Source organism: Mirounga leonina, unplaced genomic scaffold (genome assembly GCF_011800145.1).
Source record: "Mirounga leonina isolate KUSES-001 unplaced genomic scaffold, KU_Mleo_1.0 Mir_115, whole genome shotgun sequence".
Classification (NCBI taxonomy): Eukaryota; Metazoa; Chordata; class Mammalia; order Carnivora; family Phocidae; genus Mirounga; species Mirounga leonina.
The window spans coordinates 73,821,876-73,842,479 of record NW_023270268.1 but is presented as its reverse complement, the minus strand read 5'-3'; the positions used below and the strand labels follow the sequence as shown (position 1 = coordinate 73,842,479).

The 20,604-nt window shown below is 42.4% G+C and overlaps 1 non-coding gene across 1 annotated transcript; it reads right to left on the bottom strand.

Annotated features, from left to right (window-relative positions):
* Positions 1–15,639: 15,639 nt before the first annotated feature.
* On the bottom strand, positions 15,640–15,740 carry LOC118007210. The gene has a single exon (XR_004678335.1). It is a non-coding gene; the product is annotated as a small nucleolar RNA U13 (small nucleolar RNA).
* Between the last annotated feature and the right edge of the window lie 4,864 nt (positions 15,741–20,604).

Here is a 20,604-nt window from a genome sequence, read left to right as displayed (position 1 = left end):
CATCCATCCATCCACCCACCCACCCATCCATCCATCCATCCATCCATTCAGTGTGGCACAAACTAGGGAAATAATTTCCTGTTAGTCAAATCATCTAACAAGAAACAGATTCTTCAACCTTCCGGAAGGAGCCCCAGTAGAAGAACTTCAGAGTGAGAGAATGGATCTGGTGGTGGTTCTATGAAGGAAGACTTGTCAGAACCTTTCAGTTAGAGTTTTATTGTCTTTGGACAGTGCTTAGATGAGCCATTCCTGTTTGTCGTCCTCTAAGCAGCTACAGGCCTGAGCTGATCCATGTCCTGCCTGACCTCACATCAGCTTTCTGGCCGCCTCTGCATTTTGCCTGACTTTAATTACCCTGTAACAGCTGCTGCCTCCTTCCCTGGTGCTGCCCCCCAAACGGCCTGGCTTCCAGCTGGCTTCCTGAGAACAGGCATCCAAGGAGCTGGAAGAGAATTTCTCCATGTCTTTGCAGAGGGGCGTTTGCCCTGATAGCATGACTTCTCAGAGTTGCAGAGTCTCTCTTCTGTAATCCTTGCTATTAGCAGTGGTGTTTTCTGCTGTTGAGTCCATCTTTGCCAGAGATAGCTGGAAAAGCAGTGCAGAATGTGTCCTTGGATGTGGATCACTTTCATCAGGCAGGGAACCAAAACACCACTCATTCTGTCTCTCTGGAGAGTCACAGTCGTGAAAGCACAAACTACATGGAGAAGCTAAGCAGCTGCATTAATGTGCCAGAAAATACCTCAGCAAAGACATCAGGGCAAGAAGTTGCCCTGGGACAGTGCTCAGCCTATGGGGATGAGGCCTCTTTTCAGGGCTCTGTCAGCAGCCTTGGGGTGTGGAATTGCTAGGAGTTTTAAGGGACTAGGACAAGGGAACCAGGGAGGAGCAAGTGCTCCTGGGCCTGAGCCTGTGGATTCCTGATGGTCTGATGCCGTTCTCAGGACTGGAGGGTCAGTCAGCCCATTCCAGGACACAAGGGTCATAGGCCAGTCAGATGGGGGAAAGCTGTTTGCTTGAAGCAGCCTGAGCCCACGTGACCAGGGTGGAGAATCAAAATCATCTCCCAAACAAGTAGCATAATCAGAATGGAAGAAAGCATGAGGACTGGGTCAAGGAGACTGGTTCAAGTTTGTGAGGGAGTCTCCTCTTCCCGTGGAGCCTGTGTGATTCTGGGGGGTGGGTGTGAGGGCTTGAAGTAGCTGTTCAGGGTGCACAGATGGAATGTGGAGCCAGGAACCTGGTGGAAGGGGAATCCTGCAAGTTCCTAGGGCTGTAGGATTGATGGGATTCCTCATATAGTTGGCCATCCTGACTGTAAAACCTTGTCTTATATGGATCTGTGGAATTTTGCTCATTTCCTTTGTCCATAACGTGGACTGTTCTCACAGGAAAGGTGAAATTTGCAAGCTTATGAACAACCTCCCCTCTTTTAGGTGTTCTTTCTCAGATGCAAGATGAAGGCTTTGGTGTCTTCCCTATGCTGAGTTCTGATTTGTCACAGGATACAGCCTTGCTAGCTTACAGGCAACGTCTGTCCTATCAACGTCAGTGTGGCATCTGCAACCTGATAATTCACAGCTCAGGTGCTGGTATTTGGTTAAATGCCTTCCATTTTTTCTCCGCAACCGCTCCACCATGTCTTTCTGAAATATTTTTTGTCATGTCATCTAATCGTTTGGTCCTCTACTAGCAGAAAAGGAAGACTCTGAAAGTCTTAAATGTTTTTTTTAAACTTGATGCTTAAAAAAAATAGAGACAAGTCAGAGAGAGCTGTGATAAACTTGAGAAAGACTATATTACACACATTTTGAGGACTACTTAACTATTGGTTAAATCTGAAAAATACTAATGTAATGGAAATAAAGGGTCTAGTAGGGTCTCATTTGAGTCTCCAGTTGACAGAATGACCCCTGAAGTCACTAGTCTCTTGGGGCCTCATGATCAAATGAGAGAGCAACCAGAGCTGTGCTTCTCAAATGGTGGCGTGCAGGTAGAGTATTGGGATCTTAAAGAAATGCAGATGCTGATTGAGTAGAAGGGGGTGATGCTGCTTTACCATTCAGACTTGAATAGCTAGGGCTTAGAACACCTCTACAGAATTCTCAGTCCTGGCTCTACCTCAGAATCTTGGGAGTTTGAAAAGGACTCAAAGAAGCTACATGTGCCCAGGCCCTACTTCCAATGATAAAATTGGCCTGATATGGGCCAAAGCACAGTCTTTTTATTTATTTATTTATTTTTAAAATTTTATTTTATTATGTTAATCACCATACATTACATCGTTAAGTTTCTGATGTAGTGTTCCATGATTCATTGTTTGCGTATAACACCCAGTGCTCCATTCAATACGTGCCCTCCTTAATACCCATCACCTGGGCTAACCCATCCCCCCCACCCCCCTCCCCTCTAAAACCCTGTTTGTTTCTCAGAGTCCATAGTCTCTCATGGTTCGTCTCCCCCTCCGATTTCCCCCCCTTCATTTTTCCCTTCCTACTATCTTCTTTTTTTTTTTTTTTAAACGTATAATGTATTATTTGTTTCAGAGGTACAGGTCTGTGATTCATCGGTCTTACACAATTCACAGCGCTCACTATAGCACATACCCTCCCCAATGTCTATCATCCAGCCACCCCATCCCTCCCACCCCCCACCACTCCAGCAACCCTCAGTTTGTTTTCTGAGATTAAGAGTCTCTTATGGTTTGTCTCCCTCTCTGGTTTCGTCTTGTTTCATTTTTGATGTAGTGTTCCATGATTCATTGTTTGCGTATAACACCCAGTTCTCCATGCAGTACGTGCCCTCTTTGATACCCATCACCAAGCTAACCCATCCCCCCACCCTCCTCCCCTCTAGAACCCTCAGTTTGTTTCTCAGAGTCCATGGTCTCTCATGGTTCAGCTCCCCCTCCGATTCCCCCCCCTTCATTTTATCCTTCCACTATCTTCTTTTTTTTAACATAATGTATTATTTGTTTCAGAGGTACAGGTCTGTGATTCATCGGTCTTACACAATTCAAAGTGCTCACCATAGCACATACCCTCCCCAATGTCTATCATCCAGCCGCCCCATCTATCCCACCCCCCACCACTCCAGCAACACTCAGTTTGTTTCCTGAGATTAAGAATTCCTCATATCAGTGAGATCATATGATACTTGTCTTTCTCTGATTGACTTATTTCACTCAGCATAATACCCTCTAGTTCCATCCATGCCATTGCAAATGGCAAGATTTCTTTTTTTGATGGCTGCATAATATTCCATTGTGTTTATATACCACATCTTCTTTATCCATTCATCTGTTGATGGACATCTTGGCTCTTTCCATAGTAGCACATGTCTTTTTAGAAAAGCTCTTGAGGTAATTCTAATATGCTGTCAGGGTTTGGTATTACTATGATGAGCTCTAGGAGTCTATGAAAAAATGTATATACACAAACATACACATATATGCATATGTATGTGTATGACTATACACTCAGACAAGGTAAGAGAGTGTTCCTTTTCATTTTTTCAGAGAATGTAGAAAATCAGAATCTGCCTCCTTTCTGCTTTTGATGTTTGAGTAGGGATAGCAGAGAAGAATTGGAGGAAAAAGCAAAATGACTGTCAGCCAAAGGAGCCACAAAAGTAAACTAGGCCCGTCCTTTGCCTTGAGTAACCCATTGAATATCGAGGCGGGCATGAGCCACTGAGACAGGCTCCCTAACACAGAGCTTATCAACTGAATGGGCCTGTCAGATTTTGGACCATGGGCTGAACGAGATTTTATACTAAAACTCTTTCTGTCTTTAAGCCTAAGTAGCTAGCTCAATAAACCAGTAAGTCTAAACCACCTGCCAGTTAGTGATTTGGGAACCTTATTCTAAGCTTGGAAAATTTGAATGCATTGACCATAGACCAAACACCTGCAATTAAAGGGAGGGGAAAAAAGGTTTCCACTGTTTATTCAAGCTGAAGAAGGAGGTTCAACTACCTGATTTCCATTGCATCATTTATTAGAAAAGCAAAAGCAAAGAGAAATGGCTCTTTGAAATCACAGCTATCTTCAAGAATGGTGAATATTGTTAAAAAAAAACAACTGTAAGTCAAGGCCTCTGTTGAAAGAGTACATGGCCTGTTTGTTCAGCTGAGCCCCTTGAAGGGTTTACTTGAAGTTGGGGCTAGGGTGACTTGGGAAGGAGGGGCTGAATGGCTCACCTCAAATTGTGTGGAAAATCTGGACGTAGGGTGTGGTGGTGACAGGAAAGGGGGGAGAGGAGAAGGAGGGAGAGGCGTGAGCAAGGCCAGGATATCCCAGGCTAGGTGTGGGTAGTGAGATATGCCCAGTGCTGAGTGTCCGAGAGACCTTTGAGAACAAGTTGTCTACGTGAGTGTCGGTTGATGTAGGGCAGCCCTGTAATGTCTCCCCATGGCAGCCTTGTGTTCACGTCTTGGGGTCCCATGTGAAAGTGCTGGTCCTAAGTGAATCACACCAGGGCCAGGATAAAAAACAAGCCCAGGGGGGCAGAATGGATGGCCAGGGCTGCTGGGAATCAGCTGAAGGGGCTGTGAGCACTGCCCTGTTCCGTTTGCAGAAATCTCAGGAGAGCCTGGACTTTCCACAAGACTCAGATTGGGATTTGAACCAGTCCTATCTAGATCTCAAAGGGGCATGGCTACCCCAGCTGCCATGAGGGCCACATTTCAAGTGAGGTTTATTGAATGATGTGATGGAACAAATGACTAAGTTTGTGTGTTTTCCTTATGCTTGTGCTTTGAACTGTTACTAGTTTACAGTTTATTTGGAAGTAGCTGAACCCAAAGGGTACAGGGAGTGGGTTATTTTAATATAATATATGACTAGGACGAGGGGATTTCTTGACTTGCTACTTGAGAAAAATGACTTATTGAGAATCTAAACTCTGAAAGACTCAAAAACTATTAGACTGCACTTCCTTAGTGATACGACTTTGGCAAGTTGTGGGAACACTGACCTTGATATTTGTCCAGGGACGTGCAAGGCTTTAGTCCTAAACCACACGGCTGGAGACTGTGCTCATTTTCCATTTCTGAATTGCCCAGAGCTCAGTTGAAGTCACAGGTTTTGAAGAGTTACAGAGTTATTTGGCAGAAATAAGGTGCATTCTTGGAAAAAGTTTAATGCCTTTGAATCATGTTTAAAGTTACTATGGTTGCTGCTGGGTTTTAGGAAGGAATTTCCATATAGTTCAGTAACTTCACAGAAAAATTGTTTTCCTTAGTTATAAGGATAATTTAAAACACATACAATATAAACGCACTAATGCATTTTGCACCCAGGGCATGGGCCAGGGAGCTGGTAGCAGGGCTTTGGCCTGGAACTATGTTGAGGGGGCTGGGATTGAAATCCTGGCTGAGTTCCTCCTATCCAGCTGTGCACCCCTGAGTGGGGCTACATCTGCTGGGGAGGAAGGGATGCCTCTTTTCCTAATGCATCTGCCCAGAGGGGGTGCCTTTCCCTAATTCACACAAGGGTGTCTCATAAGCAGGCAACTGAGGTATGAGCAGGCATGATGCTGCATGACATCGTTAATCTCCCTTTGGCTATTCTGAGATGGCAGTCAGGGTGGGATATGCCTGTCCAGGTGCCCATGTTGAAGGCAGGCAAAAGGAAATTTGGATGTGCCTCAGAATGGATCCCTATGGACTGATCAGTTCTCAGTTGCCTTGGGAAAATTAAAATACTTAAGCAGACTTGTTATTTAACTCTAGACAGCAAGCCTCCAGATGTTCCTGAATTAGCCTGGGCTTGCCTTATCAGTGTATTATGTTTTCAAGAGCTTAAAGATAAAAATATATTATGCCCATGTGGCATTCTCAGACTCGTTAGTTTTGAAGGTGAGTGGTGGACACCAGACTATAAGCTCTATGAGGGCATGAGCCTAGTTCTATCATGTTCAATGCTGCATATACTGCTTTAAGCACAGTGCTTGCCATAGAGTGTGCACTGGATAAATATATTTGAATTAAATGAGGTATGAATGGTACCCTGTGGAGGTGGATGAGGACAGAGGAGAAAAGACAAATTTCATGCAGTGGCTGACTGAAAACAAAACCACATTTATTTGGGGGCACATTTAAAACAAGACCTTTTTTTTTTTTTAAAAGATTTTATTTATTTATTTGACAGAGAGACAGCGAGAGAGGGAACACAAGCAGGGGGAGGGGGAGAGGGAGAAGCAGGCTCTCTGCGGAGCAGGGAGCCCGATGTGGGGCTCGATCCCAGGACCCTGGGATCATGACCTGAGCCGAAGGCAGACGCTTAACGACTGAGCCACCCAGGCGCCCCTAAAACAAGACCTTCTTAAACATAACTTCAGGGAGCTGGGTTTTGTGTTAGTAGAAGAGCTAAGAATCAATAAGATTTTATAAAATTACATGCTTATTTGTATTTAACTCTAAACATTCAAGTGTCTTTATTGATGATAGAGCTGCCTGAGAAATGTGTGTAGGGCATTCACTATTTTTTTAATCAGATTTTACTGAATATCTACTGTGCCTGACACTAGGGAGATACAATTATCCAAGACATAGTTTCTGTCCTCACATTGCACATCAGTGTGTGTAGTACAGGAATGGTCACTGGAACAGATGTTTCTAATAAGGGGTGTCAAGTGCTGTGGCAGAAATGCCCAGGATTCTATGTGAGCAAATTTAGCACACATCTAAACCAGTCTGAGTAGGATGAAGGAAGGCTTCCTGGAGGAAGTGGACTTTTTCAATCCCTCTCAATACATATGGTTCCTTTCGATTAGGTGGGCTGTGGCTTTTCTCAGTCTTCAAAGTTGTAGTCCCACTAGAGGTTCTGTCCTGGGGTTGGCCATCCCTCCTTCCATGGAAAGCAGCTCCCACCTGGGAGAAGCTTACACCTGAAAAAACTTCACCATTTCCTCCCCTGCAGCTGCTACTTGACCCTTGTGGAGGAGACCAGAACTACACTTACATATCTTCCAACACTGGCCAAAATTTGTTGAAAAGAACCTTGTATGTAGGGATTTCTGAATGAAAAATAGCCACTTATTTAAATGTTCTAGCTATAATGTTTTCTGATTCTAAACTGGCTACATTCTCAGATTAAGAAATCTGATTTGATGTTGTGAAGTTTAGGATTTTCTTTTCAAGAATAAAATTCAAATAACTTGTGTTCCATTCCTTAATGTTTAGTTTTTGTGAAGAACAATATGACAGGATGACTTTACAAAAAATGGACCCTCCATCCTTGTTGGTGGTAGCAAAATAAAGAGCAAAAATTTGATTTGGGTTTGAAAGTTTCTATCAATTGAATAAGAATGGTCTCATTTTAAACAGCTTTCATAGTATGTATATAATTATCTGTTGGTTACACCCACATCCTGTTCTCACTTAGGATGCATTTTGGAGGGGAAGAAAATTTAAATGTATTGGTTATTAAAACAAGAGGCTAATAATACTCTAGATAGCAGGTGTTACTCAAGGCACTTATTGGTTGGTTCATAGACAGCTCTGCTGCTTGGGGAGGCAGGACTGTGGTCCACAGTTGAAATGGAAAAAGATGTGATGGTTTGCTGTTACCTACAGATCATCTCCATCTGGATGACCCTTGTACACTTTAAACTCAACCCTAAACCTAAACCTAAGCCCATCAGCTTCTGCCTTAAACCTGCTCTGCCTTTGTGCCCCCTGTCCTGGTAAAGGTTATCACCAGCCATCTAGTTGCCCAAAGAAGAAACCTGAGCATTTTCCTTTATTTCTCTTTTTTCTTCTTTTCTTTTGCCCCTCACTCCTTACTTCTAGTCCCCTACCAAATCCTGTTGGCTCTTTCATTTTTTTTAGTTCTTATGGATTTGCTTTTTGTTGTCCAAGGATTATTGAAGATTTACAACACAGCAGAAAGATTCAAACAGCTCCACATGGTATTTGAGATTTATCCCAACTGTAGGCTGAGTGACCTGCAGGTTGGATATACTACCAGAGCCCAAGAATTTCAACATTTCCTTAGTGTCAGGCTCTACTTCAGTGATCTCCTGATCCAGGGCTGAGACCTCAGGCACACAATTATCTCTGCTTTCTGTCTCCTCCTGCTGTAGCTTGATGGAGATACCTCTTGCCGAGCCTCTCTGAATCTGCTTCAACTCATGTGTGGCAAAGGCTGCTATCTGGTTGCAGAACTTCTTGCTGGGAATTATGGCACTCTCCATCACACACGTTGGTGGGGACGGCATTGCCCAAGCACGAGTAGTACTTCTCAGTGATGACCCAGGCTATCTTTTTCATGGTTTTGGTGCAAATGTGGCCCTTGTTGGCGGTTCTGATAAAAGATGGCTCTACCATTTATTTATTTATTTATTTATTTTATATCTGGAATACACTTCATTTATTTATTTGTTTTTCTTTCTTTCTTTCTTTTTTTATGTTCAGTTAGCCAGCATATAGTACATCATTAGTTTTTGATGTAGTGTTCAACAATTCATTAGGCCCTACCTTTTATTTTTTTTTAAAGATTTTATTTATTTATTTGACAGAGACACAGCGAGAGAGGGAACAGAAGCAGGGGGAGTGGGAGAGGGAGAAGCAGGCAGACGCTTAATGACTGAGCCACCCAGGCGCCCCTAGGCTCTACCTTTTATTTATTTTTTATTTTTTTATTATGTTATGTTAATCACCATACATTACATCATTAGTTTTGATGTAGCGTTCCATGATTCATTGTTTGCTTATAACACCCAGTGCTCCATGCAGTACGTGCCCTCTTTAATACCCATCACCAGGCTAACCCATCCCCCCACCCTCCTCCCCTCTAGAACCCTCAGTTTGTTTCTCAGAGTCCATAGTCTCTCATGGTTTGTCTCCCCCTTCGATTTCCCCCCCTTCATCTTTCCCTTCCTGCTATCTTCTTTTTTTTTTTTTTTTAAACATATAATGTATTATTTGTTTCAGAGGTACAGGTCTGTGATTCATCGGTCTTACACAATTCACAGCACTCACCATAGCACATACCCTCCCCAATGTCTATCACCCAGTCACCCCATCCCTCCCACCCCCCACCACTCCAGCAACACTCAGTTTGTTTCCTGAGATTAAGAATTCCTCATATCAGTGAGGTCATATGATACATGTCTTTCTCTGATTGACTTACTTCGCTCAGCATAATACCCTCCAGTTCCATCCTAAATGCTACTTGAATCCATTCATTTTTCTGCATACCTAGGAACACTTCCCTCAGACCTCCATCATCTCTTACCTGGCTTGCTGGCAGGTAGCAACTTTCTGATTTCCCTACCTCCTTTCTTACCTCACTCCAAGCCATTTTCCACGTGGCATACAAGCTGATCTTCATCAAGTGCACATCTAACTGTCCCTCACTTGCTAAAACCCTACAGTAGTCCTATGCTGCCTCCAATTAATGTTCAGGGTTTAGTGGCTCACAAAGTCCTTCAGGAATAGGTCCTGGAGTCTGTCCAGCTCATCTGTTGCCCACCCCAATTTCCATGCCACAGTCAGCTTCATACAGTTCTTTGAATATTCCTTGCTCTCTTCTGCTGTGGCTTTTTCTCCTGTTTTCCCTTATGTTTGAAATGCATACCAATCTCCTATTTGTTCTTCAGATTTCAGCTTAAATGTGACTTTCTGAAAGCTTTTTCTGACTTCCTCAATTCTTCATCGGTTTTCCCTGCTATAGGCTCCTATACTGGATATTGTTGATCATGGTCCGGATTGTGTGTTGTCATTGCTTGACTAAGTCCTCAAGTAGTTGATGAGACACCTGACGGTGGGGTTCTCTGTGTCTCAGTGTTGTATCTTCAGTAATTACCCTGTGGCTGGTCCTCAATAAATATTTGTCTATGGTTTGTGGGAGTCCAAAATGGATGATTGCCCTCAGAAAGATTTGATAGCAAATACATTATAATAAAAAAATTTTTAAGGAATTTTATTCCCAACCCCATCTTGATTCTTTACAGTTCTATTCTCCAAATACTGTGAAGTTTTGAGCGGTGCATGGAATAGGATAACCTGGTATGGTAGAAAAAGCCCCAGACTTGGCCAACTTTTAAATTTTTTTTGTTTTAAAATTTTTATTTATTTATTTTTTAAAGATTTTATTTATTTATTTTAGAGAAAGAGAGAGAGACAGCACCAGTGGGAAGGGCAGAGGGAGAAGGAGAGAGAGAATCCCAAGTGGGGACTCAGACACAGAGCTTGATCCCAGGACCGTGAGACCGTGACCTGAGCCGAAACTGGAGTCAGATGCTTAACCGACTGTGCCATCCAGGCGCCCCTTGGCCAACTTTTTAAAAAAATCTTAGTACATGCCAGCCTGTGTCTGTGTTATGCAGATTATACATATTATCTCATCTAATCCTCATAAACAACTCTATTGGATAGATATTATTATCTTCATTTGGCAGATAAAGAAATTGAGGTACAGAGAATCAGACCTCAGTTCAAATCAATGCTCTGTCACTTATTAGCTGTGTGACCTTGGTCAAACAACTTCTCCTTCTGAATGTTCATCTTCTCAGCCATAAAATGGAGAAAAACACTTGCTGACAACTTAGATTCCAAATTTTTAGTTTAGTTTATTTTTTTTTAAGATTTTATTTATTTATTTGACAGAGAGACACAGCGAGAGAGGGAGCACAAGCAGGGGGAGTGGGGGAGGGAGAAGCAGGCTTCCAGCAGAGCAGGGATGCGGGGCTTGATCCCAGGACCCTGGGATCATGACCTGAGCCGAAGGCAGACGCTTAATGACTGAGCCACCCAGGCACCCCTTTAGTTTAGTTTATACACCATACACATTACACCTTGGCCTCCCATAGGAAGGCCCCTGATTCAGTGTCCTGTGTCAGTGAACAAATGAATGTGAGCTGCGGCATGGTGATGTCCCAGCCCACCAGCCGTCAGGACAGCTTTAGCAGCGTAGCCAGTATGTTTGTTCAGGTAAATATTTTATTGCAACTTTTTCTTATTATATTATAAAAATATATGGAAAATGAAAATAAATGCTCTGATGCTAGTGATGAAGAAGAATAACTCACAATTATTCGGCACTGTGCCAGTTATTAACCTATTGGCTCTCAGTTTCAAACCCACAATTCTGTATTCTGCTTTGTGATGCAGGGACTGGGGCTCTGCCAACCACATTTTTCCTTTGTCAGCTGCTTCCTTTTAGGCTCTATCAATAAGCAACATTAGAGGGAGACTGTGTGGCAAGGTGAGGAAGAAGAGATTTACTCTTTCCTCTTTGCTTCTGGTTTTTCTTCTGGTTGGCTTCCTGTTCCTGTCACCAGTGTCCAGCAATGCTGCTTCTTCATTCCACCAGAGCCAGTTCATTCCAGAAGCAGGTTGTTACTGGTTCAGCTGTGTCCCCTAAAATTCATATGTTGTAGTTCTAACCCTCAGTACCCCAGAATGTGACCTTATTTGGAGATAGGATCTTTAAAGAGGTAATCAAGGGGCACCTGGGTGGCTCTGTCAGTTGGACAGTGACTCTTGGTTTCAGCTCAGGTCATGGTCACAGGGTTGCCGGGTAGAGCCCTGCATCAGGCTCTGTTCTCAGTGCGGAGTCTGCTTGTCCCTCTCTGTCTGCTCCTCCCCTGCCCTCAAATAAATAAATAGATAAATAAATAAATAAATAAATAAATAAATAAAATCTTAAAAAAAAATAAAGAGGTAATCAAGTTAACATGCATTCCTTAGGGTGGGCCCTAATTCACTATGACTGATCTCTCTCTTTTTTTTTAAAGATTTTATTTATTTATTAGAGAGAGAGAGCACGAGATGGGGGAGGGTCAGAGGGAGAAGCAGACTCCCTACAGAGCAGGGAGCCCGATGCGGGACTCCGTCTTGGATCATGACCTGAGCCGAAGGCAGCTGCCCAAATGACTGAGCCACCCAGGCGCTTGACTGTCTTTATAGGAAGATATGCTTAGAGGAAGACAATGTGAAGAGACATAGAGGGAAGATGGCTGTCTACAAGCCAAGGATAGAGGGCTGGAACAGCTCTTTTCTTCACAGCTTTCAGAAAGAACCCTCCCTGCTGACAGCTTAGTTTTGGACTTTCAGCTTCCAGACCTGTGAGACAGTAGATTTTTGTTAAGTCACCCAGTCTGTGGTACGTTGTTATGGCAGCCCTAGCAAATAATATTCAGTAGGATCTAGTTTGAGGTTTTACCAGCTTGCAAAGGCAAACTCATTATATCCCTGCAGAGACACCAGCTCAGGTGGCTGGCACCCCTTTTCAGGGACTCTCTTCCAAGCTTCTAAGTTTTAATTACAACCTCTTCCCTTTGTTCCCCCAGCCCTATGAACTGCTTCCCGCTCTTGCTACCTGTGAAAGCTTAGTGTTCTTTTTGCCTTTTCAATTACTTAGTTAACAATTCTTTATTACCTAGTTAAACATTGTCTATTTTAAATTCTGTTAAAATAACTGGAGCCTAGGGGGCAGGTTTGCTGCTGGCAGAGCCTTGAGGGCACGACCCTGGCCTGGTAGAACTGCAGGGTGGGGCCGCTGCCCCAGTGGGTCCGGAAGGCCAGGCATTGAGCCAAAGAGGATTATTCTCAAGACTGAAGATCTGATGGAATTTACCATGCTGGGTTTTGTACTTACTTGAAACCTATCATTCCTTCTTTTTTTCCTATTCCTCTTGGAATGGGAATGTCTATCCTATGCCTGACCTACTCGTGTGTTTTCGAAGCATGTAACTTGTTTGATTTCACAGGCTCATAGCTGGAAAAGAATTTTGCCTCAGGATGAATCACAATTCTAGTCTCACCTATAACTGATTCAGATATTTAGATGAGAATTTGGACTTTAGACTTAGATGCTGGAATGAGTTGAGACTTTGGGGGTTGTTGGGAAGGAATAAATGTATTTGGTATGCAATAAGGACATGGATTTGGGGGGACCAGAGAACAATGCTATGGACTGAATTGTATCCCCACAAAATTCATATGTTGAAAGTTGTGATCCCCAGTATGACTCTCACAGAGAGTGTAGCAGAGAGATCTTTTCTGGCATAGCCTTCTCCAGACTGTAATAGATACCTTTCCTCTGATGCTAGCGACAAGAATCAGAGCTGACAAATTTAGCACAATCGAAACAAAGATGGCAACTCTTTTTTCTTTTTTAAAGATTTTATTTATTTATTTGAGAGGGAGAGAGGACGAGCAGGGGTAAGTTTACAGGGAGAGGGAGAGGGAGAAGCAGACTCCCTGCTGAGCACGGAGCCCAAGGTGGGGGTGGATCCCAGGACCCCGAGATCATGACCTGAGCCGAAGTCAGATGCTTAACCAACTGAGCCACCCAGGCGCCCTAAAAATGGCAACTCTTAAGCAAACCGAAAGTGGTGAATTTTGTTTTCTCATTTGAATGTACATTGGACTTAAGCCTATTTTCTGAGTGTTTAATTGTTAAGGCAAATAAAGTGCAGAACAGAATAAAATGTTGAAAATATATAAAGATTGGGTCAAAAGGCTTCATAAAACTTAGGATGCTTTATTTTCTCACAGTAGCCTGTACGTTCTATATGCCATTCAGTTTTCCTGTTCACATGTTGGCTTCATTACTCTGGGAGCTCCTTGAGGGCAGGCTGGGGAATATTTAGTTACCTCTGTATTTCCTAGTTTCCAGCACAGTGGCTGGACCATGCTTGACATTTAATGCAAATTGTTTAAGCTTATACTTAAATTCTGGAAAAGGACCTGTTTCAACTCCCCATTGTCAGTGTCATCTCAGACCTGTCGACGACCCAGGACAGAGCCGGTGGAGAAAGGGGCAGCTCGGTGAAAGGGGTGTACCTTGTCCAATTTAGACATAGAAATGACTTTCCGTTATGGTCGGTTATTTTGAGAGGGTTAGACATGATTTACATGTCAGTCAGTGGCCAGGATGGTTCTCATGTCTGGAGGGAATTTATGTCTCTGCTCTTCTTTGCTTAGGTTTTGAAACTTTCGTTATTTAATAATAGTTGCTATTTATTTAGCACTACAGCATGTCAGGTGCAGTGCTGAGGACTTTACATAATGAGCTGTCCTTCAATAACCACAACAATGCTATGAGATGGGTAATCCTTATAGATAAAGAATCTGCAGATCTGCAAAGTTAAGCAAATTGCCCAAGGCCACACTGTGGGAAATGCAATAACTGGGATTAAAATTCAGGTCTTTCTTACTCTAGAGTTTGGCCCTTTCCAGTGGTCTTCTTTCCTGCTCAAGCAGAGCCCCTAGACCTTTAGAATGGAATGACGGATCTCCTGACTCTCTCTCCACACCGGGATCCTTTCTCCAGGTATAAAAACTCAAAATCCCAATTATCCCTCTGAGAAAGTGATAGCTAAATTTTCCAGTCCCCAGTTTGAACTGGTTAATACACCTTCCCTTTCTTACACACCATGCTGAAGGAGGCATTTTACAAAGTGGCAATGTGAGGTACACAGATGAGCAGGGAACTTTACTTTGTGTGCCCCCTCAACATCTCTTGTCATATCTGTACTTGGAAGAGTTGATATGATGATTAACTATGTTATAGAAGACTATTGGTTATATAGGGCACATTTAATAATATTTTCTCTTTTCATGTATATATATCCATAGTGCTGAGCAGCAGTGTTGTTAACCCAAATTGGGGATTGTACAAAAGTCCTTCCTAAATGGCTTTGGAATGTGTTAAAATATGTCTATATATATTTAAAGAATCATAAAAGGTAAGAGCTGGGGTGCCTGGGTGACTCTGTCAGTTAAGGGTCTGACTCTTGGTTTCAGCTCAGGTCATGATCTCAGGGTTGTGAGATTGAGCCCCACGTCAGGCTCCGCACTCAGTGGTTTGTCTGCTTGAGATTTTCTCTTTCCCTCTGCCCCTCCCCCACTGCACTCTCTCACACTCTCTCTCTTTCTAAAATAAATAAATCTAAAAAAAAGATAACAGCTACTGGATATTTATTGTAGAGGTTTCCAGTATGTTAAGGCTAGAAGAACTTAAGTTAATTCAGAAATCTCTGGATAACGTGGATAATACACCCAGAGGTAGACATGAAAACTTCCCTTGAAATGGAGAGGTAGAAAAAGTAAATTTTATTAACCCAGTGTTTTTCTTATTTTTCATCTGTCATCTAAAGGTGTATTGAAATTCTGTAGCTTGAAACTTCAGACTTGATCACATTTCTTTACCCTGGATGAAGTGTCTTAAGGGTGAGAAGGCCACCTGGCTGTTTCAGAATGAGATTGATTGGAAGTCCCCGTCCCCCAACTCCTCTGCCCCAAGCTATGCCTTGTCTTCTTATAGTCAGCTAATTGGGTCACACTTTAATTCTAATGGTACATCCAGAGGTGACCATCTCTGCTAGACTTACTTACTCATTTGGAGTTTGTTGTGAGGCCGAGTCCTTGGGGGAAGTGATGGCATGGGTGTAGGGGTGGCATCCCCGTGCCCTGTACCAGCAATATTAGTGCTGAACGCTGCAGCATCTCATGCTTGGGGGTGAGGAAAGTGGTATCCTCACCGGGCTGATCCTTCACAGAGATTTTCAGCCTGTTCTTAACTGCGTCTTTCAAGCCTTGTTCTCCTTCTGAGCTGGAGATTTTGTCCTCCCCATATACCCTCCAACGTTTTTAATTAGTTAATTAATTATTATTTTTTCACATCAGATGGGTAATGTGCCAAGGTCGTAACAGGTTTGAGGAAGGCACATGTCACAGTGGTGTGAACAACCAGTCATCATGCTTATGAACTACAAAAGGATCCAAACATTTCAAATTTAAAATATAAAAGAATATGGGGCGCCTGGCTGGCTCAGTCGGTGGAGTGTGTGACTCTTGATCTCGGGATTGTGAGTTTGAGCCCCATGTTGGGTGTGGAGATTGCTTAAAAATAAAACCTTGGAAAGCCTGGGAGTTTCAGTTGGTTAAGTGTCTGCCTTCAGCTCAGGTCATGATCCCTGCTCTGAGGGAAGCCTGCTTCTCCCTCTAGCCTCCACTCCCCCTGCTTGTGCTCTCTCTCTCACTCTCTGTCAGATAAATAAATAAATAAATAAAATCTTAAAAAAAAATAAAACCTTAAAAAAAAGTATAGTATGATGAGCTTGCATATACTCTGCTTTATTTCTCTCTTTCACTGAACCATTGGAAAGTAAGTGGTGGCATGATGATGCTTCACTCTAAAAACCACATGTATTTCCTGAGTACAAGGATGTTGTCCTACATAGCCACAATGCCATTATCATATGCAAGAAACATAACCTTGATATAAAATCACTGAGTACAGTTCATGTTCAAATTTTCCTTAGTCCTTAAAACGTCTTTTATAGCTACGTTTTTTTTTTTAGGCAATGTAATCAAACCTTTAATACCACTTTTGTGCTAGATGAATTCACACATAATTGAAAATATCGGGGCACCTGGGTGGCTCAGTCTTTTTAAGCTTGTCTGCCTTCGGCTCAGGTCATGATCCCAGGGTCCTGGGATGGAGCCCTGCATGGGGCTCCCTGCTCTGCTGGAAGTCTGCTTCTCCCTCTCCCACTCCCCCTGCTTGTGTTCCCTCTCCTGCTGTGCCTCTCTCTATCAAATAAATAAATAAAATCTTAAAAAAAAAAAAAGAAAATATCTTAGATCATCTCAAATATCCCAGGACTCAAGTTTGATTAATTTTCTATTTCAAACCCAAGTCCATATTCAATAGTGTTTCATCTAAGGATATTTTGAAACATGTGACATTTGGTGTTAATACTTTTGGAACTCTGGAATAACCCGTGCCCAATATTCCCAATGTGTTAAAACTAGAAAGAAAACTCCTTTCTTTTAGCTGTTTTTGTTGTTCTTATTGCTGGTTTTTTTTTTTTTTTTTTTTACCATGTTAACCTTTTTTTTTTTTTAAAGATTTTTTTTTTTTGACAGAGAAAGACACAACGAGAGAGGGAACACAAGCAGGGGGAGTGGGAGAGGGAGAAGCAGGCTCCCCTCGGAGCAGGGAGCCTGATGCAGGGCTCGATCCCAGGACTCTGGGATCATGACCTGAACCAAAGGCAGACGCTTAACAACTGAGCCACCCAGGCGCCCCTACCATGTTAACCATTTTTAAGTGTAGAGTCTAGTGATGTTAAATATATTCACATTGTTGTGCACCAATCTCTTTAACTCTTTTCATCCTGCAAAACTGAAACTCTGTATCCATTAAACACTAACTCATATATCTCCACCTCCCCACCAGCCCCTGGCAACCACCCTCCTACTTTCTGTCTCTATGAATTTGACCACGCTAGGTACCTCATGTAAGTGGAATCATGCAGTATTTATCTTTTCATGACTGGCTTATTCCATTTAGCAGTTTCCTCAAAGTTCACCCATGTTGCAGTGTATGACAGGATTTCCTTCATTTTTCAGGCAGAATAATGTTCCATTCTATGTAAATACCACATCTTGTTTATCCATTCATCTGTCAATGAACTGTTGAGTTGCTTCCACCTTTTGACTATTGTGAACAATGCTGCTTTGAATATGGGTGTTGTTTTCTTTTTGAATCCAGGATCCAAACAATAATTATACACCCAATATTGTGCTAATAAATTCACTTTCTGCTAAAAATAGCTGGTGTTGAATTAGTGCTAGTCATCAGGGACTCAGACTCAATCCAAATGCATATGGATAGCATCTTGTACATGATTGAGCTTGATTTATAAACCTGATGCTAAATACAGAAACCCATAGTGGGTGTTGGTGAGTGTGACTGCACCTTACTTTTAGGATTAGCCTTACACTCCTGGCTTTTCTCCATCTTTACGTCCCCCCCCATTCTGCCTCAGGGGAAATGCTGAGTGAGGAGATAGAAACTGTGTGTGCATGACCCAGAGTCTTCCTCTCCTCTTCCTTTGGTTGCTAGCTACCCTCATGTGCCTTCTGTTTTGCAATTCTGGGGATAAGGTGGGAGTAGGGGCTGGCTCTGTTTCAGTGTTGCCACAACTGGGTGGATAATCTGTTAATTATATGGTTTGACTCCCCAGCTCATCTAGTACACAAATATTTGGCCCTCATCTTCTAACTCTTTGTTTTATTTATCAGTTGGTTCATCCAGGATGAGGGGAAAATACTGTTTTTTATTGGGCTTCTTAAAACACCTCAATTATCAGGGAGACACCTGAATACCAAACTCTACCATCTACCTGCACTGTGGACCCACTCCTGTTGCATAAGTCTACTTGGGATAACAAGTTACAGTTTGGAAGATGGCAGGTTCTCTGTAGACCCATGTAAAAGAAATATGGTATTGCCAAAGAGATATTAGCATTAAACTAATTTGGCTTTCTCCACTCTAGGGACCTTTCTGTTGAGGTTACTAATGCCAGTTATGAGAAAGAGTATTCCTCTTTGCTATAAGTGCAGGGAAAAGTTTACTCTTTTTAAAAACTCTATTTAGAAAAAAATTTTTTCATTGCTGAAAACCTGAGAAAAGCAGAAAAGTACAAAGAATAAAACAAAAGATACAAAAGCTTATCACCCAGAAATAACCACTTTTCGTGTTTTAGTACATCAATTTTATCTCCAACCCACACTTCTCCTTTGAGCTCCAGACCGTGTATCAAACATTTCACTTGATAGTACATCTCGAATGTCTCAGACTCTACACTCAGCATGACCAAGAATAAACTCCTACTCCTCTCCCCCACACCTGTTCCTTTAGCAGTGTTCTCCACATCAGAGTGTTGGTATCTTCATTCATACAGCTGTTCACACTAGAAACCTAGGCCATTCTTGAAAATTCTTTTCCTTTACATTCCACATCCAATCCTTCAGCAAATTCTATTGATTCCAACTTTTGTTTTGTTTTGTTTTTGTTTTGTTTTTGGTGGGCAATAAAGCAAAGTTTATTGATCGATAGTAAAGTGATAGTACAAAGCTCCCGAAGAGGGAGGGGACCCGAGAGGGTTGCCCTGATTTTAACTTTTCTATATACCTCAGATTCATTACTTGTTTCTCCCCCCAGCACTACTCCCCTGTCCATGCTGCCGTCATAGGCCATCTGGATTTTGATAGATTCCACACTGGTCCCTTTCACTTCTAGCTCACTCCTGCTGGCCCCTTTTTAAATTACCTCTGATTAGACTGGGTTACTTCTGGGAAGAATTTCCCAATGGATAAATTCTTCTATGAATTGTTGTGACTGTGGGTAGAATAATATTTCTGATGCACAGGGTGGAGTGATGGAAATGTTTATTTCTCTGGGGAAATGGTGGTCTATGGGCCCCTCTACACTGATTATATGGAAATTATCCAAGATAACATGGGAACAATAGACAACCTGTAGGTATTAATAAAGGCCATTGTGCTGAAGGAGTTTTTGGTCTAAAGCCAGAAGCCAGGTTTAGACTGAAATACACATACTTTCTTTTTTTTTTTTTTTACATTTTTAAAAAACATTTTATTTATTTATTTGACAGAGAGACAGCAAGAGAGGGGACACAAGCAAGAAGAGTGGGAGAGGGAGAAGCCAGCCTCCCGCTGAGCAGGGAGCCTGATGTGGAGCTCGTTCCCAGGACTCTGGGATCCTGACCTGAGCCGAAGGCAGACCCTTAATGACTGAGCCACCCAGGCATCCCCACATACTTTCTTTTATATAGAAAGGTTTGAATAATAATAGCTAATGCTTACATAGGGTTTCATATATGCTAGACATCATTTTTTAAAAATTTTATTTATTTAATTTTATTACTTTTTTTTAGAGAAGGCAAGAGAGAGATATGTGGGGGAGGGGCAGGGGGAAAGAGAAAATCCCAAGGAGGCTCCATGCCCAACTCTGAGAGCATGACCTGAGCCAAAATCAAGAGTCAGACACTTAACCTACTGATCCACCCAGGCGCCCCTGCCAGACATCATTTTAAAGGCTTCACATATATTTATTCATTTCCCCTTCTTCACAAACACATGGAGGTAGAAACTACTACTATCACCAATTTACAGATAAAGATACTGAGACACTGATCTCTTTTTAAAATCCTTTTTTTTTTTTAAGAGTATTTATTTGACAGAGAGAGACAGCAAGAGAGAGAACACAAACAGGTTAAGTGGGAGAGGGAGAAACAGACCCCGAGGGAGAGGACCTTGGGATCCTGACCTGAGCCGAAGGCAGACACTTAACCACTGAACCACCCAGGCACCCCTAAAATCCTTTCAATAAACCATAATCAACTGACCTTGCTTTAACCTTATGCCTATCTGTAGTCCTTAGTCCTCTGGGTACTATGTTTGGTATTGCTATTCCTTCAGGACTGAAGTTTTGCCTCTCTCCTCCAGCTTATTCCCAGGGCTAACATTCTTTCATAAACTTCAAACCTGAGGGCTGCCACCAGAGCCCTTAATACCTTTTTTTTTTTTTAACAGTCCAGAGATCTTTCTTTCTTTCTTTCTTTCTTTCTTTCTTTCTTTCTTTCTTTCTTTCTTTCTTTCTTTCTTTCTCTTTCTTTCTTTCTTTCTTTCTTTCTCTTCCTTCCTTCCTTCCTTCCTTCCCTTCCTTCCTTCCTTCCTTCCTTCCTTCCTTCCTTCCTTCCTTCCTTCCTTTCCTTCCTTCCTTCCTTCCTTCCTTCCTTCCTTCCTTCCTTCCTTCCTTCCTTCCTTCCT